Here is a 20,765-nt window from a genome sequence, read left to right as displayed (position 1 = left end):
TCGGCTGCCATTAGTAAATGGTGTGCCATGAAGGATCAACATTACTGAGGCTTATAACGTTGAGTGCAAAGGGGCTGCCAGAGTCGTCCTGGCAACAGGTGGCTGTGAGGGAGTTGCATTGGAGTGGCAGGTCCCATAAATCTTGACACCAGCAGGCTTTGGGGTGGAGGACTCCTTTGAGACCTGGTAGAAAGGGACCGGCCAAAGAACCGCAGGCTAAGAGCTGTGATCTGTAGCTGGACAGAAGTGATCTGGGTAAGGCGCCAGGGGCAGAAGGGATGTAACCATCTGGAGATTATAACTGACCTCACTCCTGGGTAGTGTGGAGGCAGAGATAAGTTGTTTAAACTTGTTGCATTGAATAACGTGCAAGAACTGCTTTGGTTGAGATTGCGGGAGGATACATCCTTCGTCCTCCCGGCAGCTCGGAAAAGTTTGCTTCGAGGATCGACTCACCAGAGAAGTGATGAGACTGGAGCACTGACAGCTTCTGGGGTGGATGTCCTGGAGGGACTCTTTACAACGTTTCCAATTCAAGGGACCCGTAGTTCAAGAGGAAGTAGTAGGCTCAACCCACTGTACCAACATGGCGGACGATCCTGTGCCCACAAAATAGGATATAGCTGCGCTCCTGGAGGAAATCAGGAGCATAACGACAGACCTGGGCCAGAGGTTTGATGAAATGGCCCACAGGATGGACTCCCTTGACGATAATATCATGGAGACTCAAATGGATATGCTGGAGTATGACTTGGCCAAAATTACTATATATCAAGACCTGTTCGCGTTCACGTTGGCCAGGAGAAAGCAGTGTGCTCCTCTTACCAATTGGCTAAACGATAAGGGAGTGAGATATCAATGGTGCTTCCCTTTTCCAATTTCCTTAGAATATGAGGGATACAAATATGAACTTGTGACGGAAGATGACATACAGAGAGTCACAAGGGAGCTTTACTATGGACCACAGAGATCAGCAGCAAGGTCCATAGGAAGTAGCAGGTGCCAGATCTGAGCAGGAAACAATAAGAGACAGTCCGAAGATCCCTAGTTCTCAAATTCAACACAAAGCCCCCCCACCTCGCGGAGGAACGAGGAGCTAGCAAACAATTGTCGATTGCTAAAGATAAAATGTGACATAGGGGTCCACGACCAAGGGGACCGCCCACGGGCCATGGGTTCCGTAATAGGAAGAGGCAAGGAGGAGTGGGGAGATCGTGGTCGGGGAGAGGGGGGGAGTTAAGAGGTGGATTACTGCTTGTATGATGGGGGGCTCAGTAGAATGGGAGCCTTTTCAGTGTTAATTGGTCCAGTTGCGCAAAGACCACTGGTGATCTAATCCTGGACGGGGGTTGTAATTCCCAGAGGGATTGGATGCCGGAGGGGGTGGGGGGATTAATTGTTAGAGTTGGGATTGTTTGTTTGGTGGTTCCTTGAATTCCATGAAGTGAACATTCATAGGTTTTGGTGTGTCCTTGGTGTACTGTAATTACAGGCTTAACAAGAGGACAGTCAGAGAAGCGAAAGAGGTGCGAGAAGCATTGGGAGGTGTGGGTAGCAGGGGGTTGGGTGTAGGTGATGAAGTGGTAGTTGGCTCTCTCAATGTACAAGGGTTGAATTCGCAGACTAAGGGATCCATGGTTTTTAGGGAATTTAGAAGGGCTCAGTTGGATTTTCTTCTGCTGCAGAGACACATTGGCAGAGAGGTAAAGAACCACGTTTCAGAGCATTGTGGCTGGGGGAGGTCTATAGGGCCGCTGGCGGGGCTAGGAAAGGGGGTGTGGTGGTGCTTGGCTCCGCCTGTCTGGGGTTCCTGGTGGAAGATGTTCTGGAGGACCAGGAGGGCCGATTTCTGTTCCTTAAGGGCTTGCTTAATGTTATGATATATGATATAAGTCATTTATAATATGCCTGTACACAAGTGTTTCTAGGCACGACAAGACAAGGGAAGGAAGACCAAGGGGGAGGACAAGACAAACTATCTTACTAGGCCCTGTGTCATTCAGATTGTGCAAGTGCGACACCGCCAACTGCAGGGGGAAGTGTCAGGGAGAGGGAAGGAGGAAGTGCAATCAGGGCAGTAGTGCCCTGAGTAAGTGCAGCCATGGCAGTGCGGCTCTGGGTAAGTGCAAGGAGGCGGGGGACTGTAGAAGTTACAGTTACAGCCCCTAAATGTGCGGTAGGCCCAGAGACAGTGCAGGGGAGACTGATCATTGAGAAGCCTGGTACCCAGTGAGACTGTGAGGGTAGCCAAGCAACGAGTTGGTGCTGCGGACAGTTGGCCAGCAGGGGAGGGAAAGAGAGAAAGCAGAGGAGAAAAGGAACATCTTTAGCTGCTTCCAGAACTTCAGGTGGTCCGGCTCAAGTTTGAGAGAGACAGGGAGGCCATTCCAGAGGGAGGCACCTGCAGAAGAGAGGGATTTACCCCCCACTCTCTGTCTGCAGAACCTTCTGACCCTCAGAGAGTTGGAGGTAGCTTAGCGAAGGGCTCAGGAGGGAAGGTATTTTGGAAGAGAGTTGGATGTAGCACAGGCCCTGGCCCAAGAAAGCCTTGTGGACGATGCAGAGGGTCTTGATCCTTGCAGCCACCAGAAGCCAGTGGAGGGATTTCAGGGCTGGAGAGATACTGATCCTGGGCTTGTGGTCAAGGATAGGTCTTGCAGTCCTGTTCTGTATTAGTTGCAGAGGGCGGAGAGAAGAGGAAGGAAGATTGAGAAAGAGGCTGTTGCAGTATTCTAGTCCTGAGAGAACCAGGGTTCGAGAGATTTTGAGCTTCTAGGAGAAAGTGAGAAAAGGAATAATTCTATGCAAAATTATACACCTCTGAGTGGCGAGGGGAGGAATCCTAGATCTCTTAATTTCTTGGGGAGATAGATCTCCCGGGCCTTTCCCGTGAGATGATGGATTCCCTCGATCTACCAATCAGAGGAAGAGGTTAAACAGGCCATCGCCATCATGAAATCTGGGACAGCCCCGGGAAGTGATTGTTTCTCCGTGAAGTTTTATACGCTCTTCCGTTCCATTTTAGCTCCCTATCTGGTTAGGGTCTACAACTCAAGCTTGGGTGGGCAAGCCTTACCTCGTACGATGATGGACACAATAATAGTAGCCATACATAAAGAGGGCAAAGTACCGGCAAGATGTGCTTCGTATAGACCCATCTGACTGCTTAATAATAATGATAAGATCCTGGCGAAGATCTTGGGACGAAGATTGGACTGGTGGCTGCCGACCCTGGGCCATGGCGACCAGGTAGGTTTTGTCCAGGTAAAGCAGGGTTCTGATCATGTAAAAAAAAAACATTGACCTGGCACACAGCGCCCAGTCGACAGACCTGGACGCATGCTCAATATCAATTGATTCAGAGAAGGCCTTTGACTCGGTAGAGTGGCCCAGTATGGTGAAAGTGTTGGAGAAAATGGGTTTTGGGGTTCCTTTCCTTTCCTTAATTTGTTTACAGATGTGTATGGCGAGCCCAGGTCAAGGGTATAGATTAATGGATTGTTGACAGATCCCTTTCATTTGATGAGAGGTACTAGACAAGGATGTCCCCTCTCGCCACTGCTATATGCCCTGACTATGGAACCATTGTCGATTTCCATATGCAAGAACCAGTTGATAGCAGGGATGCGATGCAGAGCTCATGAATTTAAGCTTTCCCTATTCACGGATGACGTTTTGGGCTATCTTACTAGGGCTCCCTCCTCTCTCGCTGCTTTATCGGAACAAATCTCATTTTACAGTTGCCTCTCAGGGTTTAAGATTAACGTGGACAAGTCGTGCATCATGACCCTCAGACTTAACAAGTCTTGTCTAGACTCTCGGACCAGATTTATGGGGATGAGGGTGGATAAGAAGTGTATAAAATACCTTGGAATTGTGCTGACCAGGGACATGGAGGCCTGGTGAAGGCCAATTATGACCCCCAGGTAGGTAGTTTCAAGGAGGATCTAAAAGGTTGGGCCCCGCGGACACTCTTGTGGTATGGGTGCATGACTTCTATTAAAATGAATGCGCTCCCCCACCTTCTGTACCTTTTCTAATTGCTCTCTCGGTTGGACATCCTGACAAGTTCTTCAGGGACCTGTAGTGCGATTTGTAAAGTTGTGTGGCAGAATAAGACACCCAGAGTAAAGATGGTTACACTCACACTCCCAGGAGACCAGGGCAGGTTTGGCCTTCCTGGCTTTTACTTATATTAAAAAGAAGCCAATCTAGGGTATTAATAGAACATATGAGGGAGGACATGTGGACCTACTGGACCTATGTTGAAGATCTAGAAGCCCACCCCCTGAACATGAGGGATTATTTATGGGCCCCGCTCAAAGACAGCCCAGGAAGACATGGAGATCGCCCCTCTTTGGGAGTGCTCTGGGCAGTGTGGCATAGCTGCAAGGCGAATAGGCTGCTTTCCACCTGGGCCTCACCAATGTCCTCGGTTTGGGGCCCCCATTTAACCTCTCGCACCAGAGTATGAGATTCTCCCAGCAGTGGTCGTACAAGGGTCTTGAAAGAGTAGGACAGCTATTTAAAGATGGGGGTTTATGGAATTTGAGGAGCTTCGGGAGGTATTGGGGTCAGAAGCAGTTACAATCTTCGATTTCCTCAGGATCAAGGGAATGTTTTCGGATCCGAAATGTGGTGAGGCATTGACAAGGGACCCAACTCCATTTGAGAGGCTTCTTGATTCCTCGTCCAAAAGAAAAGGTACTCTGTCTAAGTTGTACACGGTTTTGATTACTACAGACTTGGTTGGGAGACAGATGTTTAAGAGAAAGTGAGCATCTACTGGGGAGAGGGCCTAAACTGGTTCAAAGACATTGTGGGGGTTCAGCTGACCCTGGACCCACTCCAGATGTTACTGGGTATTCCGTCAAAGGACACCGAGGGATATAGGCTCCCTAGATTGTTAGAAGCGATGCTGAGGTTGGGAAGAGTAGCTGTAGCTCATAGTTGGAAGGGCGAGAGATTACCCATTAGGAAGGATTGGGAGCAGAAATTACGTGATATGGTGGTGATGGAAAAACTAACGGCGGTGGTTAATGACTGTTTGGGATCCTTTCGGGAGGAGTGGCGCCCCCTACTGTCTAAATGGGAGGGCGATGTTCTGGAGCCTCACTAACGTGATGTGTGAGCGGAGGTGAATGGGCATGTTGTTTTTGGAGGAGCCAATACACTGATTTTGCTTTTATTCGAACTTGACTCACCTGTGATGATGGACGATTCACGGCAAGGACATAACTGTGTATGGAAACACTGGAACAGTTAGGAGTTGAGGGGGGAGAAGGGAAGTGTGGTCTGTTGAGTATATCTAGTTTAAATGCGATTCCCTGATAAAGGGGGAGGAATGTAGTGGCACTGTTAAGGGGGTTATCGCCACTATAACTCTGAGAAGTTAAGTGTAAAGTGGTGTGGTGTGGTGTGTGGTAGTGGGAGGGAAAGAGGAAGAATGACAGTCACTCCTTTTGTGATAATCAGCCTGTGTACATAATCATAAAATGTTACTAAAATACAGTTTAAAAAAAGAAGATGCCAGCCCAAATGCCGGCTACCCACACTTTGTACAGTGTTCCGCTGCTCTCGAGCTAGGTCTGCGCTTTAAACAATAAAATTATGAATACAATAAAGTGTGACACTCTGCCTGCCTTGTTATTGAGTCTGCCATGTATGTTCAACTTGGGTGTCAGCAGCTTCATTTGAACCCACTGCCCATCACAATCTAAGTCATCTCAGACTTTGGATCTCTTCAAAAATGAGTTTAGACTTCACCTACTAGAAAGAGGGAGCTCACCTAATTGTCTACCCCATCTTCCCTACCTGACTACTCCCCTCCCTTGCTGCGCAATAATGTGTGTTTGTATGTTTGCAGCATTTGCCACTCTAGGTTAATGTTTAGCACTGCAAGTCACCTGTTATTTTGTCCCAGGTCTATGTACCCTTTGTTCTCACCCTTATAAATTAGCTCACCAATTGTTCTCATCTTTATATTATACATTCAAACATCCAAGGAATGTCTCCGCCAGGGGAAGCTCCTCCATACTGGGCAGCTGGGCGATTATATACTCATTTTGGACGATCTGCCAAGGCAGCCCAGTAAAAGCACTGAGTGCTCTTAGACTAGCTTGATCTGTCAAAGGGAAACATAGTTTCCCTTTGACAGTTCGTACCACAGCATGCATGTCCAATGGGCCATGCAAGGCCAAAGGCGTTTTGCTTCCCCAGCATTGCATGGCTCGTTGAGGATGAATGTGCGAGGGGGTATTCCTGCACCTCCCTGTACATTCAGAGCTGACAGTGCCAAGTCTGGGTGGCGCCCCCAGCTCCTGCGCCCATGTGCAGGAACAAGGAAATGCTTCATGTTAATTTTGTGTGGGGCCAAAGAGAGCCCCCCACCCCATCTCATGATCTGGAGGATCGGTTTCGGGACCGGGGCTGCAAGTGATAAAAAAAGACGTGAATGTGTGCCGGCTACGTGTGTTTACAAATGAGTGTTTATTTGGGAGAGCGCCTGAATGAAAGAGTGCATGTTGTGTGGGTTCGCTAGTGAATATGTATGATTGAATGCGTGAAAAAGATACACCATGTCCCTCCGACCTCCAAATCAGAGGCTGCTCACCAGCCTCTGATCTGGGGGCGTAGAGGAAGGAGGTGTCACTAAATGACAGGCCTGCTCACCAGCACAGTAGATTTGTGGATGAATCGGAGGCCCGCTCATCAGGTGCAGCGGGTGGGCCTTTGAATTTTGGATGAATCGGAGGCCTGCTCACAGTGCTGGTGAGCATGTCTCAGATTCCGGGGCACCCACTTCTCCAGCAACCCCAAATCAGAGGATGGCATGGCATTTGTACTGGGCATTTATGGTAAAGAAATCATGATAGGTGTTATTGCGTGACTATACTGGCATTTGGTGCAGCCAATCTAGAGATTTCTTACTATGGTATGGCATTTTTACTGGGCATTATTGATAAAGCAAACATAAGTGTTATTACACGTTGGACATGTTTTCTTAATGTGACATGGCATCATTAATGGAGTATGTTCTTATGCGCAGTTACTAGCATACATTGGCAGAATCAGCTTGAACATGTTTTCTTATAGAATCATTACTGGCATTATGCACAAAGCTATCTTGAGTATGTTCTTATATGGGAATAATGGCATGTATAAGTGCAATCAGCATGGAAATGTATGGGCACTTGTGAAAGGTTGGTTATACTGGCATATATTGTGAGCAAACACATCATGACAATGCATTGGGAAATGCTACTTTGCACTGTTGGTTCCTTGCACCCATTGGATTTTTTCACACATACTAGCTATCCTCTTACACACACCCCTCAGCATACCTCTCTCCACCCAGCAGCTGACCAATTGTCATGGGTGGCTAGCCGGGACTTGGCTACCCCTTGTAACCTTTAACAGCTTCATTCACACATGCATTTTAACACCGCCTATTTTCTCATACTCTGGACTTCGATCCTCCCAAGGGCCTTCAACTTGCAGCACGTTGGGATCATACTCATGGTAAAAGGCGCTGTACCAATAATGAAAATTAAATTAATACAATACCCTACAAAACCGACTACAAAATGTGTGGCTTTTCACCCAATTTTTCACAGCAAGTGTGCTGTATTGTGCACTATTTTGGCCACAAACCCTCCTTGTTTGGTTTTGGCTTCTTCGCTACACAGTCACTCACACATTTTTGGGCCAAATATTTACACCTTCCAATTAAAAAAATCTATCATTCGCCACTGCCTCCTCCATCTGTAAATGTTTTATTGTAAGTTATTTCTAATCAAAATTGACATCCCTGTCCTTCAATGAATCACAAATATAAATGCTTTGCATCTCTTCCTCCTCTTCTACAGTCTTGTCAATCGATGGTGCATATTTGGACTTTAACAACATCACATCTATGCTTACGTCATCGCTTGACTTGGCTTTCAACACTACAGTATGCCTCTTTAGTCTCTAAGTTACTCTCTTGTGGGAATGTTTATTGATGTTCCTCGAGTTGACTTTGACAATAATACACCTCTGCAGGTTATTCCATTCCTTCTCTTTTTCTACAGCAGTGCCCATTGACGTGTATACAGCTTTGGGCAATCCTATAAGCGTCAAGCTAAATGAATGATTCTCTTTTCTGGATTCTTAACAACCCTTGAGTTCGCCTTCATTAATCTCAACACGGCTAGACTTTGTTGTCATTACCTCTTGGTCTGTTTTCTCTTCGATTTGCATTTAACAGTATGAAATCTCTCCCTAGATCACCTCTTTGCCTGGGGCTTCTTTAACACATCATTGTGGCGTCATATTTTCCTCCACTGTCAGTTGTTAGTTGACTTTTGATAACACATCTCTCTCATGATTTTTCTTCACTACTTTGATATCTGGTAAATTGCTTGGCATAGAGGGGACTCAGGAAATCCAGTTTACCATGCATGACATTAAAAACGGCAGAGCCATAAGCTACTGCAAGGCGATAAAGGGTGGGTGATGAGTTGCCAAGTTTCCCTCCTAGTCAATGCCCTCTCCGCTATCCACGAGACCTGTGGGCTGAATAAGAAGGCCCAGAATATGGTGCTTTGCTGTTGCCCCCTATCCAGAAACGTACCCCTTCATTGCAGGGAAGACAATCTAACCTTTATAAAATTGCTCGGGTAGCAAGTCTTCATTGAAGAGGGGCACGCTTCTTGTAGGATTCCGTCTTTGCGTGGATGTGCATAACTTGCTCCCCATTCATAGGCAGGAATAAAGTTGACCAGGTACAATGCAAAGACATGGGGTACCATGTTTGCAAGGATTCCCCAGTACTCATACTCTAACCTTTCCGCTGGTGACCACCATGGCGAATGCAGTGGGAGATGAAACAGCGTTCATGGAGCCACCAAGCAGTGGCAAGTGCTTGCCACAGCTTGATGGCAAGGGCCAACCAAAGTGCTTGAGAAAGGATGCAGGATTTTCCATTTTCCAAGATGACGGATGAAAACTTTGACGGTCTGGCCCATGCCAGGAAGCTACATCAATTCAAAAAACAGGCAGTAACCAATCCGGGTAAACAAGCGATCTAGTAAGCCAGTTTAGAAGCAGGAGAGCAGAAACTGAAAGCCAGGCCTATAAAAGACTGAGCGGAATAGTTGGAGTGGAGAAAGTGTTCCAGAATAGGCTGGATCACGCAAAGCCATAAGCAGTTCTCTAGGAAATGGCAATGCAAGAGGCCTGCTGAGAGAGACTTCGATGCTAGAAAAACCATGTAAACACCTGAATCCAGGCTGGCTGCTGAGGTGGACTGACTGACTGGCAGGCAAGCTCTCAAAGCCTTGGGAAGACTTAGCAGACTGGCAAGCTGCTACTACTGAAAGAGCTGAGAGGCTGGAAAGCCTGAGAATCCTGAAGAGGTTGAAACTGACAAATAGCGAGAGGGGCACTGTATCCCTTACTAGCAAGTTGAACATTGGATCCTTGAAACATGAATAAGTTGGTCAGGCACTATGCTCCTTACTGGCTAACAAATAGTGAGCTGAGCACCCCTGTGAAGTTAAATTGGGCAAAGAAGTGGTTAGTGTGATATCCTTTTGACTGTGCTTGGGGAAACAAGAAGTGGTTAGGCTGCATATACATGTGACTGTGTTTAAGAACCAGAGAGCGGATGAGCAATATATTGCCATGTTACTCTGTTCTTAAAGAGGTGGTTTGTGACCTATATTCCAGAGACTGTTGAGTAGGGCTTGTGAGGGAAACCAGTATACATTTTTAGAAGGAAACCTTGGACACAGGGCCACATCACGAGTTGGGCGGTTTCCCGGCTGTAATATCTATCGCCCAATTGTAATAGCGTTAGTGCCCACCGGCATTACCGCCGGAACACAGGTTTGACGTTCCCCATTGGGTCCATTGGATTCAATGGGGCATTGCTGGCACTAATACAGGGCGCTAATACAACCGGCGGTAATACTGGGCGCTAAATGGGATTTTCACCTCCAGAAAAAAGCTGGTAAATCAACCTATTTACCGCCCAACTCGTAATGGGGCCAGCCATTAAATGCAGTGGTAATACTGTTACCGCTGCATTTAAGGGCTACAGACCAACTCGTGATGAGGCCCACTGTATGGTATGACCAGCCCTTCTGCAATTTTAATAGAATGCTCCATGATAAGAACCCCCCTTTTTGTTATAGATAAACCATAGTCCCTACAGGTGTTTTACCTCTAGCCTGTACTCAGTAAAGCAACAACGTTAGATACACCTTTAGGGGTCAGTTCCCAGGGAGAGAGAAATTACCTTTGTTTACGAAAACAGATTAATAGAATTCCTGCACTAACAACCAAGACGCCTTTAAACCGGTTTATAGTGATAATTTCGAAAACAATAATGTCGAAAGTTATTATTTCGAGAAAAAAAATGTCGAAAAAAATGTCAAATTCTTTTTTTCAATACGTTTTTTTTTTTCGAAATGGGGGGGTTCTCCCCCAAACCCCCTTTTTTCTTGATTTTTTTTTGTTTTACCCCTTTTTACTTCCGGACCCCAAAATAAATATATAATTTAAAAAAACGTAATTCGAAAAAAAACATTTCGACATTTTTGTCATTCGACATTATTTTTTCGAAATAATGACTGACCACCCTTTAAACCATACATACCCCTTTAACTTGGATCGCTCAAAGACACAAACACTGTTTTTAGAGCACCTATAGAAGTTTATCTCAACAACTTCCTGACTTCAGTAAATCAAGTTAAAAAACGTCTTTTTATGGCACATGTTTTGTGACATGTTTTCAGACCTCTTCTGCCTACAGCACTGCATGTCGACTGTAGCTCAGTTGTCTTTAGACATCACTGTTCAGTTGGCATTCGACAATATCACATATATGTCTCTTTCCCCATTGCCTCTGCCTTATCCAGCTCTTTCTGTAGATGATCTTCGAGGTTGCTCTAACAAGAACACATGTGTGTCTAGACCAGATTTGCCGGGACTTATTCAGCACACTTCTGGCCTTGCTTTCTCTCTTCCGCACTCATCGACAATATCACGTCTTTGTTGATCGTTACCTCTTTTCTGTGGCACTGCTATTTGTCATCTGTCTGGCCTTTGACAGTATCACGTATCACTTTGCAACCCCGTTCTGTCTTCAGTAGCTTTTGGCTCCTCGCCGGTTTTTATTACTTACCAATATGGCACATATCATTCAGTAAAAAGCTCATTAAGTCATGTTTTATGTTTTCTCTTTCCCATTTTAATTCCAGAATTATACGTCCCAGAATACAAAGAAATAAAATGTAACTGGATCCTTTGGTTTTTCATCAGCACTCTTCTGCCAGTAATGAAATTATTCGATGTTATTCTAACACTGTAAGCTCCTCTATCTTGGCCTTGGAGCCTTTTAGATAAATCGGCCTTAATATTCGGCTTACCTGTAGCCGATCTGTGGCTTGCTTTGATATTCCTCCAGTAAGGAAAGCACTGAGCTCCGACATTTTCTATGACAGCAGCCCGACTCTGGAATAACTTTCCTTGGGCTCTCCGGCTCGCTCCTCCCCTTTTCTCTAAAGGTTTGAGCCAGCTTGCATATTTGTTAATTTTTCTAGATTCTGTTTTCTGTCTTTTGTTGATAATGCAATGTTCTTCTGATAGACCGCATTGCATTCTATACCATTTCATGTTAATCTGTGCAGGCAGCCGTTGATATTCTATCGCTGGTCTCACATCATCGGTGCAGGCAAGCTCCTGGATGAGGAGTGTCCGGAACTGCCCTCTGGGATGCCGGCTTGTGGGGAGGGAGGGGGGGCAGGGGGCGGGGGGGGGGGGGGAGATGTGAGTAGCCGAGAGAGGCAGAGGAAGCAGCAGATGAAAAGCTGTAATCCAAGATGGATTGATTGAGGGGGATGCAGGAAATGGAGCTGGTGCCAGCCTCTGTCTGAAAACGACCTCCCCAGACACCGTTTACCGTTGTGTGGGGTGGGGGGAGTCCGGCGGAGATGACTGGGCCAAGGGCAAGGCCTGAACATTAGGTACAACTGGATGCTAGTAGCTTTTATATTGCTTCATCTGGCCAGCAAGACTGCCTGGTCTTGAGAGTGCCCACAGACACGTCATTGCGCCTCCTCCCAGCTTCCTCCAAAATTAATAACGGATTTTAAGTCCCAGGACATTCTTAACATGTCATATTCAGCAGGACTATCAGGGAGTGGAGCTAATTCACATATAACCAAGAAACTACGGGAGGGGCTGTCCCAAAAATATCCACTAAGGACAAATAAAGGAGGGGGCAGCGGTAGGGAGGCAAGCAGGTTATGGATTATTGGGGCAAGGATAGCTGGAATACTTAAGTATGTAGGTGTTGTGCATGAAGCAATATGTTCTACCGAATGATGTTATTGTCTAGGGATTGCCTGCTGTTAGGGAGAGTTTTCAGTTTAGTGCTAAATTCCTCCCACCTGAGAGACCCCAGCTCTTTTGCTGAACTTTGGGACTTTTAATTCTATGTGTTTTCTGTGTTTCTTTTGGTTGTGGAGTCTGACAAACTCATATTTTACATTGTGCCACACAGCACCGTTAGTGCAGTGGCACAGGGAAGTGTTCAGATTTCCCTAAGGTTTAAATACCTTCTCTTAGATAAACTACTGTTTCCAAGAGCAGTGAAGTGACATTGAATTTACTTACATTTTTTACTTTCTAGACCCAGCATAAAACTATTTTACAATAGGGTGCTGGAGGGATTATTTAGTATCCTCTTTCTCTAGCTTCTAATGTAACAATGTTATGTTACCCTTTCCTCGATGAATGGCTGGTGGCAGTGGTTTACTTTTAACTACCGTGGTATGCTTTTCCCGCGGGCTGCGTTAGCAGCTGCAGTAAAGCACCCAACAGTGCCATTTCCCGGTCTTCTTTTTTCGCACTTTCTTTGTGGAAAGGTCCTTCTTGAGATTTACTCTGCGCACTAAACCAGGTTTGGTCTCTTTGTTTGTTTTGTCTTTGGTGGGATTCACGAGTGAAGCCCGCCTCTGGCTCCAGGGTGTCTGGCAGGGGCAGAAAGCATGGGAGGTGTCAAAACTCCCTGTGCTTAGTCTCCTAGGAGACAGAAATGCACTCTTAGGTGATTGGCCGGCTGGCTGTCCGGCAACGACATCCACCCTGCTGGGTGAGTGACAGCTAGGCTGGAATGAATGGCAGAAACCTGCATAAAAGGCGACGCAGTTGCTGCTGGAAACCGTAGAGCTAGGGATAGGAACACCAGTTGGTGTGTGTTGCTTTTAAGTTGGCCAAGAGCTCCAGGAAGATCCTACGGTCTCCCAGGAAGTAGGACTGACCGAGCCTGAGCCACCTCAACAGAGTGCTGGACCCCAGATGCAAGGAAAGCCCATCTCAAAAGCCACGAGTTTGCGGTGGTGCTATTTGCCGAGACACGAGGAGCTGAAATCGCGAAGTGCCACTGAATAGAAGTTAGTCCTTTTCTGTCACACACCGTCCTGTTGCAGTGCAGGAGTCCTCCAGACATCCTCCCTCTTGTCCCCACGATTTAGGCCCAGGAACACAGGATCTGCAGAGCTGCACAGGAACAGAAGATAATCAAAGCCCTTTTCTTCCAACCAAAGGTACTGTAAAGTCTAAGAGAAACTTACCTTTTTTGTTGTGTAACTTCACTTGTTCTCAGTGGAGACTTGTCTTGGTTGCTTCTGTAGAGTTGCTAACAGCTCTTTACCTCACAAGCCTAATCAGCTTGTGACCCTACTTTGATTTCTTCTTTTCTACAAAGACTTCTAAAACATTGTGCAAGACTTTTACCTACATCCAAGAATTACTTCAGCTCACCTTGACTTTTGTCCAATTGACTTTGGCCTGGCCTGGCCTGTCTCCCTGAATAACTATTCTTCCCTCTGACTCTGTGTTTAGCCCTCCTTCCAGGAAGGGGTTAACTTACTTTGCATTGGGGTTACCAAAAGTACTTACCTGCTTCAGAATATTTGTGAGATCTTTTGTTTTATTATAATAATGTGTTTCTTTGACATACTCCTAAGTATTGCCCAAAAATGCAACATTAATATATTATCTCTGTGTAACTCCCCAACAGCTCACACTGACCCCTCTTGAGATACGCCTGGCTGCTCACAACATGCTAGCAAACCTGTGTAGTACAGACTTATACCAAAGGTTGGGTTCCAATTGCCAGGAGGTCAGGGTTGTTGTAGTGCACCTAAAGGGCACTGCATACAATCTTGCCTAACACGTGCATAGCACTAACATCGCCCTCGGCCTGCTTGATATTTTCGTATGAGTAACATAAATGAGGGAAGTAAAGAGGGAGCAGGTTAACGTTCATGTTTTTTTTTTTAGTGAAAAGTTCACTCAAAATATTTCATTCATACAAGTATACCCCTGTTAGGACAGTTTTTCTATAATCTACCCAGGGCCTTTATAAAACTATTCATTAGGCAACACTGTAAACTCCAACTTTTAGTATATACCTGTACTGCATAACTTCAGTAGCGGACAGAGCAGCCAGGCTTATTTTAGGAGGGAGAGAGGTCTGGCACAAAGAAATTGTAAAATATATCTGGTCCAAAGAAACACTGATACACTTATGTATTGTAAAAATAATGGTTTATTTTATATACACACAGTTATAGAAAATTATTTAGAAAGGTGAGTGCTATTATCATTCATAAACACAAATATAAAAACCAACACAATACTTATGGTATGCAAACCAAAGTATAAACCTTATTTAGAATAGCTGTATCCAGTTCAAGGTGAGTAAAACCTAGTGTTACACATTTAGAATGACGGAATGCTATTCCTGGGGAGTAAAAACCACATTAGTAGACTTTTAGAATGACAGGATTGATTTTAAGGTAATCAGACCCTAATTGTAATAACCTGCAGTGTTATTCTGTTTGTTATACTATATTTATACCAACACTGTTACAAGTGAACCCGGCCATTGTATAAGTTATTCTGTTTAAGGAATAATACACATTACCAAACAGGTAAGCACAAGAGTGAAACACAATTCCCAGGTCAGTAAAGAGGGGCAGAATGCAACTCTAGGATAAGTGAGAACTCTGTAAGACTATTTTAGAAAGGCACTAATCAGTTCAGGATAAGCAAAACCAATGTTAGACTTTTCAAAAAGCAGCAGCTATTCAAGGTGAGTTAAACCCAACACTTATTCAGTTTCAGAAATAATAAAGATATACCAACGCAATTACTTTCTAGAAGAGTGGAACACAATTCAAAGGTAAGTAAATAACTTAAAATGTTCAGAGGGGCAATAAACAACCCAAAGGTAAGTAAGAACTTAGTGACACTTCACATCTTATTCTGTTTCAGGAATCAAAGTTACACACTAACACCTTTACAAGTAAGTACTCTGCAACAATTATATTTTGCGAGTCAAAGTCCTTATACTTGAACGTCATTCCCTATTCTAAGGCATTAGTGATCTCAGAGGCAGAACAGGGACACTGCTGGTCCAGGAGTCAGCAGTAAGCTGGTCAGGATGGGGCTCAGATGCAGGAAAGTCAGAGTTCCAGAGGATATCTCGTCAAACAAGTAACTACAGACTTTAGAGTCAGTATAAAGTGTTCAGGGAGTTCGTCGAAGGCTCCCTAGATACATTCGAGCGTTAGGCCTTGGCGAATGGTATGGGAGAACTCCCAAAAACACAAATAACTCACTTAGCCACACAATAGAGAGACACAAAACTTTAGGTAAGTACTACCCAAGCCTACAAAGTACCTCCGCAGTGAAGAAGGGTTTGCAGACTGACGCCTTCATGATGCAGCAGGACAGGACCCAGTCTTTGGATTCTTGGTTGTGGTGACGAAAGGACACTGGGTGGGAACTTGCAGCAACGGTCGACAGAAAAGAGTCCCAACATTGGCTTCTAACGGGCTTCTTGCGGCTCTGTGGATTTTGGTGCTGCTTTCAAGGTACCAGGTGAAGAACGTCCATCGCAGATCGGATTTACCTTGCTATCTCGGTCCATCCCTCTGGTGAGGGGACTTCAAGGAGTGTAATCCTGCTTCTGCATGTCCAGCAGGAGTCCACCAAAGTTTCTGTGAGAATAGGACTTCCCACTCGCTTAGGAACATGGAAAAATAATTCATAAATCCAGCAAAAAGTGTGTGGGATTTAGAAATTTAGCATAGAAATGAAAATCTACCCTAACAACCCCCAATGAATGTGGGTGATTATAGTGGTGACTTTTTAAATTTACATTCTGGGTCTTGTAGTCTTGGATTTATAACAGAAATAGCCAAGACAACAAATCTCACAATGCAAATAAACAGATCTGGCTCTTACATTTCCAGAATGCAATGGGACATGTTTGCATGTATGCCATTTCCTTGCCATTTCATATTGCTACAGTTTACTGGTGTTAGTGTTGCACAATTGAGGCGTCATTTAGGCACTACATCATTGCAATGGCTTGAAAAATATTTGTGGCACAATCTGGGAAGCATGTGAAGAGCAAACGCTCCAAACACAGAGGAACTGATCTTACAGCTGCAGTACCACCACAGCCGAGAGCAGGAAGTGCCAACGGCTCTTGATTTGGCACGCAAATACGAAACCCTGATTCCGCCATTGCTGAGAACTCCACCTTGGAAAAGTAGTGCAAGTGTGCACAAAACAGTTTGGCATTGTACCTACACTCTTTCTTAAGTTTTGGGGAGTGACCACTGTTATAAACTGCCACAAATAATATTATCGCTGGCACCTTTTAAATTGCATTTTTGTTGCCTTGGACCCGGTGGATTTAACATGCAGTGTTTGCTTGTCTAGGTGTTTTTTAATTGCATTTTTGGTCCACCTACCACGCTGTGTATTTAATGTACAGTGTTTGGTCACCTGGGACACTGTTTTTGTAATGAATTGTTTGGTCACATAGGATCCTCTGTATTTAGTGCGGAGTGTTTGGTCGCAATAAAATCCTCTGGTACATCCTACAATCTCCTCCACTACCCCTTCCTTACCAGATTTGCCAATCCTGCGCCTCTTTCTGTTCTTTTCCTCCGTCTCCCAACCCTGTTCCCTATGCTCCTTCCTACTCCTCTCCCTGTCTCTACATCCGTAACTTTCCCCCAAACACTATTCAGGCTGCCCTTCTCTCCCAAGTGGCAACCACTCCAATCTCATCTACCAAACACGCCTCCGTTTATCAACTCCAGCAGCTACCTCTTTAATGACCTTATCTTGGGTCTCTGTAATGCCCAATCACTGCAAAATACCATCCTTTCCCACTAATCATTTTGATTAAAATCAATGCTCCCTGTTGTCTATCACTGAAACCTAGATTTCTCTATCATGGGGTCTGGCATGGATTCACATTCTCAAGAATATTCCCCGTTGTCAGGCTGGGAATCCTCGGTAAAAGAAAAACAGTTTCACTTTCACTTACAAACTGTATTTCACCTTTAAAACAAAACTCTGTCCTCTGGGTCATACTGTCCCCATCTAATGACAGTCCCCTCCCTAAGTTCCTCCTCTGGCAGCCATCTCAAGATTCGTGTTTTTCGACAGAAAAAGGTTCTATTTTTGTGACTGAGTTGGCAGCTGCTACTACCACGATGGCTAAGGGTGCTGACCCTGCAAAGGTAGCCCCCCCCCGCTGCTCAAAAGGTATCCCTGCCACCAAGGCGCGACACTGCCGCAGTGACTTTAGCAAAGTCTGCTGGCACGCCAGAAGGGGGGAAACCGGCTCAGGCCATGGTTTAAGACTCGCAGGGGGAAAAGGAGGGGCCAGGATGCCCTGAAACAGCCCTTTCAGACCGTGGCCCAAGTCATGGAGGTCTCATCCATAGACGCCGATAACCAGGAGTCCTTACACACTGTCCACAAGGACATGAAAGAGGACAATGACAGCGCAGGGTCTAGTTTTCTGGTCCTGCCATCTCAGCAGAGGGACATTTTTTTGGACATTCTGTCGACCCCGCGCACCTTGGTGTCAGAGATCCAGAGGAGAATGGCCCTGGACCTGGCTCCAGTAGTTCCCCAAGTCCACGATCAGCCTTCAACGAAGAAGAGGAAGTGTCATCCGACAGCACCATTTCAACCTCCAACTCCACGTGGGGCGGGGCCCCTTCTCCCCCAGCAGACCCAGACACGTGTACGGCCACGACAACGGATAATGACAAGGATATCGTTGCAGTGTGTCCCCACCGGATGAGGTGGGATCGTTCCACTCCATGATCTCGTCAGTTTGTGCCCGGTGAAACCAGGAAGGAGGGTTTCTTGTACCAGAGGCACAAGGCCAGAGGAAGACAGTCAGGGCGGTGCCCCTTCTGGACGACATGTGGGAAGAGGGCCTGGCCCTCATGAAGAACTCTTGTACGGCTCTAGCCAAACGGATAGGCTGGAATAAAAGTATTGGGTGCCGGACTCCGCTCCCAAGTACCTGAGGTCGCAGCCATTGCCGGATTCGAGGAAACAGTTGGCCAACCCGTCCTCGTCTTCTTCGGTCCCTCTGGACAGCGAGGGGAACGGGATGGACGCCATGGGAAGGAAGGTGATTTACACAACAACGTCCAATATCAAGGCGGCCAATGCACTGGTGATCCTAGCCAGGTACGACCGGGACAAGCTGGGGCCTATTCTGGAGTTCCACCACGACAATAAGAGAATGGAGGCAATCGCTCTCTTCCAGGAAGGGGAAGTAGCATCTGATCACGCCATCACAGTGGCGTTGGAAGTCGCACACACAGGGTTCCTGCAGATGGGGAACAATATCTGCCTTTGTCGCCAAGGCTGGATGAAGGCCACAAATTTCTGTCAGGAGGTCCAGGCGAAGGTGCTGGACATGCTCTTCGACGGAAAGAATGTATTTGGGAAGGTCGTCGATGAGTCCCTCCAAAGCAGATACAGTGATGGCCCATTACCTGGGCATTCTCCAACAGCATCGCTCTTTTCACTCCTCCAGCGGAAAGTCGAGCAGGTCTTCCAAAGGTTTCTCCACTTCGTACCGTCAGCCCTCCAGATCCACAACTCAGGAAGCCTCCAAAGGCCATTCCCAGGCATATGGTAGAAAAGGACAGTGTCGTCGTCGCCCGCAGGACATGCCACCAGTGCCGAAGCAAGGCTAAACCGGCCGGGATGTCGGGCGCCCACTCTTGCTCCCCAGTGAGAGCCCGGCTGACTAAGTTCTTCAGCGAGTGGAAGAAGATCATCACTGATGGATAGATGCTGGACGCTTTCGTCCAGGGACAAACCCTGGAGTTTCAATGCAGGTGTCCGCGGATCCCTCCGGTTACCCGGCAGGGCAGCACATCCCTCAGCTCCAGGAAGAGGTGCGGGCCATCCTGTGAAAAGGGGTGATCGAGCTAGTTCCCCAATGACTCTGGGACGCTCAGTCTATTCCAGATACTTTCAGGTCAGAAAGAAGACCGGGGACTGGAGGCCCATCCTAGATCTACGATATCTGAACAAATACCTAAAGTCCCAAAGGTTCAGGATGGTAACGTTGCAGTGCGTGCTCGGCCAGCTGGAGAAAGGAGACTTCTTGATGTCGTTGGACCTGGAGGACACCTACCACCATGTCCCCATTCACAAGAAACATCAGAGGTTTCTACGTTTTGTAGTGCAGAGACAGCACTACCAGTTCAAGACGCTACCTGGGGCTGATGCCTGCCCATCTACCTCTACAGAGCTTACACGTATACCTGTACCTCGATGACTGGCTCATTCGCACCTGCTCGTGGGAGCTGGCCGTCCGACACAAGGAGACGACCGTCCAGCTTCTGCCGGATCTGGGATTCTCCATCAACTATCCGAAGTCCTGCTTAACACCATCGCAGAATGCGCTGTTCTTAGGCACGAAACTCAATAAAGTGTCTTGCCTGGTATTGCCCTCGAAGGAGAGGGTAGCAGCCATTCAAGTGAAGGTGCGACGGTTGTCGATGAAGACAACCATGGTGAGGGCCATCAAGTCGTTAATCGGCATGATGTTGTCCTGCATTTACCTCATCCGGCTCTGCAGATTGCAAATGTGACCCCTTCAGGAGTTCCTGGACGCTCCCTCTCGACGAAGAGTTCCGTCAGGCGATAGGATGGTGGGACGATCGCTCTAACGACGCCCAGGACACAAGATTTCGAAATCCCCAATACCAAGAGACGGTCACCATGGATGCTTCCCTGGAAGGGTGGAGAGCCCACACCGGACGTCTACACAGAGACCTGTGGCCGCCGGAGGAGAAGGATTTCCATATCAACATCTAGGAGCTATGTGCTGTGTTCTGAGCCCTCAAGTGGTTTCTTCCGTCTGTGAAGGGCAAGGTGGCGGGGAGATTCACGGACAACACCACCACCATGTTCCACATCAGGAAACTGGGACACTCGATCCCCAGTGCTCTCCAAGGAAGTGCAGTATTTGTGGCGCTTAACCGTTGGACAAGGGATGCTTCTCGTCCCTCTTCACCTAGCGGGAGTCAAGAACACCATTGCAGACTCCCTCAGCAGGGAATTGCACTCCTCCCACGAATGGGAACTTCGGCAGGATCATGTGGACCGCATCTTCATGAAGTGGCGCAGGCCCTAGATCGACCTATTGCGATGGCAGCAAACTCCAAATGCCAGAAGTTTGTCAGCAGATTCCACCACCCGAGGAGCCTGGGGTACGCGTTCTGCGTGGGAAGGGCTGTTTCTGTACGCATTTCCTCCATTCCCTCTCCTGCTATGAGTCATCAACACACTCCGACAGTATCAATACAGGATGATAATCATCGCCCCGGCATGGCCGAGGTAGATTTGGTATCTGGACCTTCTCA

General features: G+C 46.7%; 1 protein-coding gene across 9 annotated transcripts in view; it reads left to right on the top strand.

Annotated features, from left to right (window-relative positions):
* The window catches only part of KDM6B (lysine demethylase 6B), a 2,050,345-nt gene that overhangs the window by 705,006 nt on the left and 1,324,574 nt on the right, over positions 1–20,765 (top strand). The window lies entirely within an intron of this gene.

Source organism: Ambystoma mexicanum, chromosome 1p (genome assembly GCF_040938575.1).
Source record: "Ambystoma mexicanum isolate Mex_15411 chromosome 1p, UKY_AmexF1_1, whole genome shotgun sequence".
Classification (NCBI taxonomy): Eukaryota; Metazoa; Chordata; class Amphibia; order Caudata; family Ambystomatidae; genus Ambystoma; species Ambystoma mexicanum.
The sequence above is the reverse complement of the archived record's forward strand: the minus strand, read 5'-3'. Positions and strand labels throughout refer to the sequence as shown.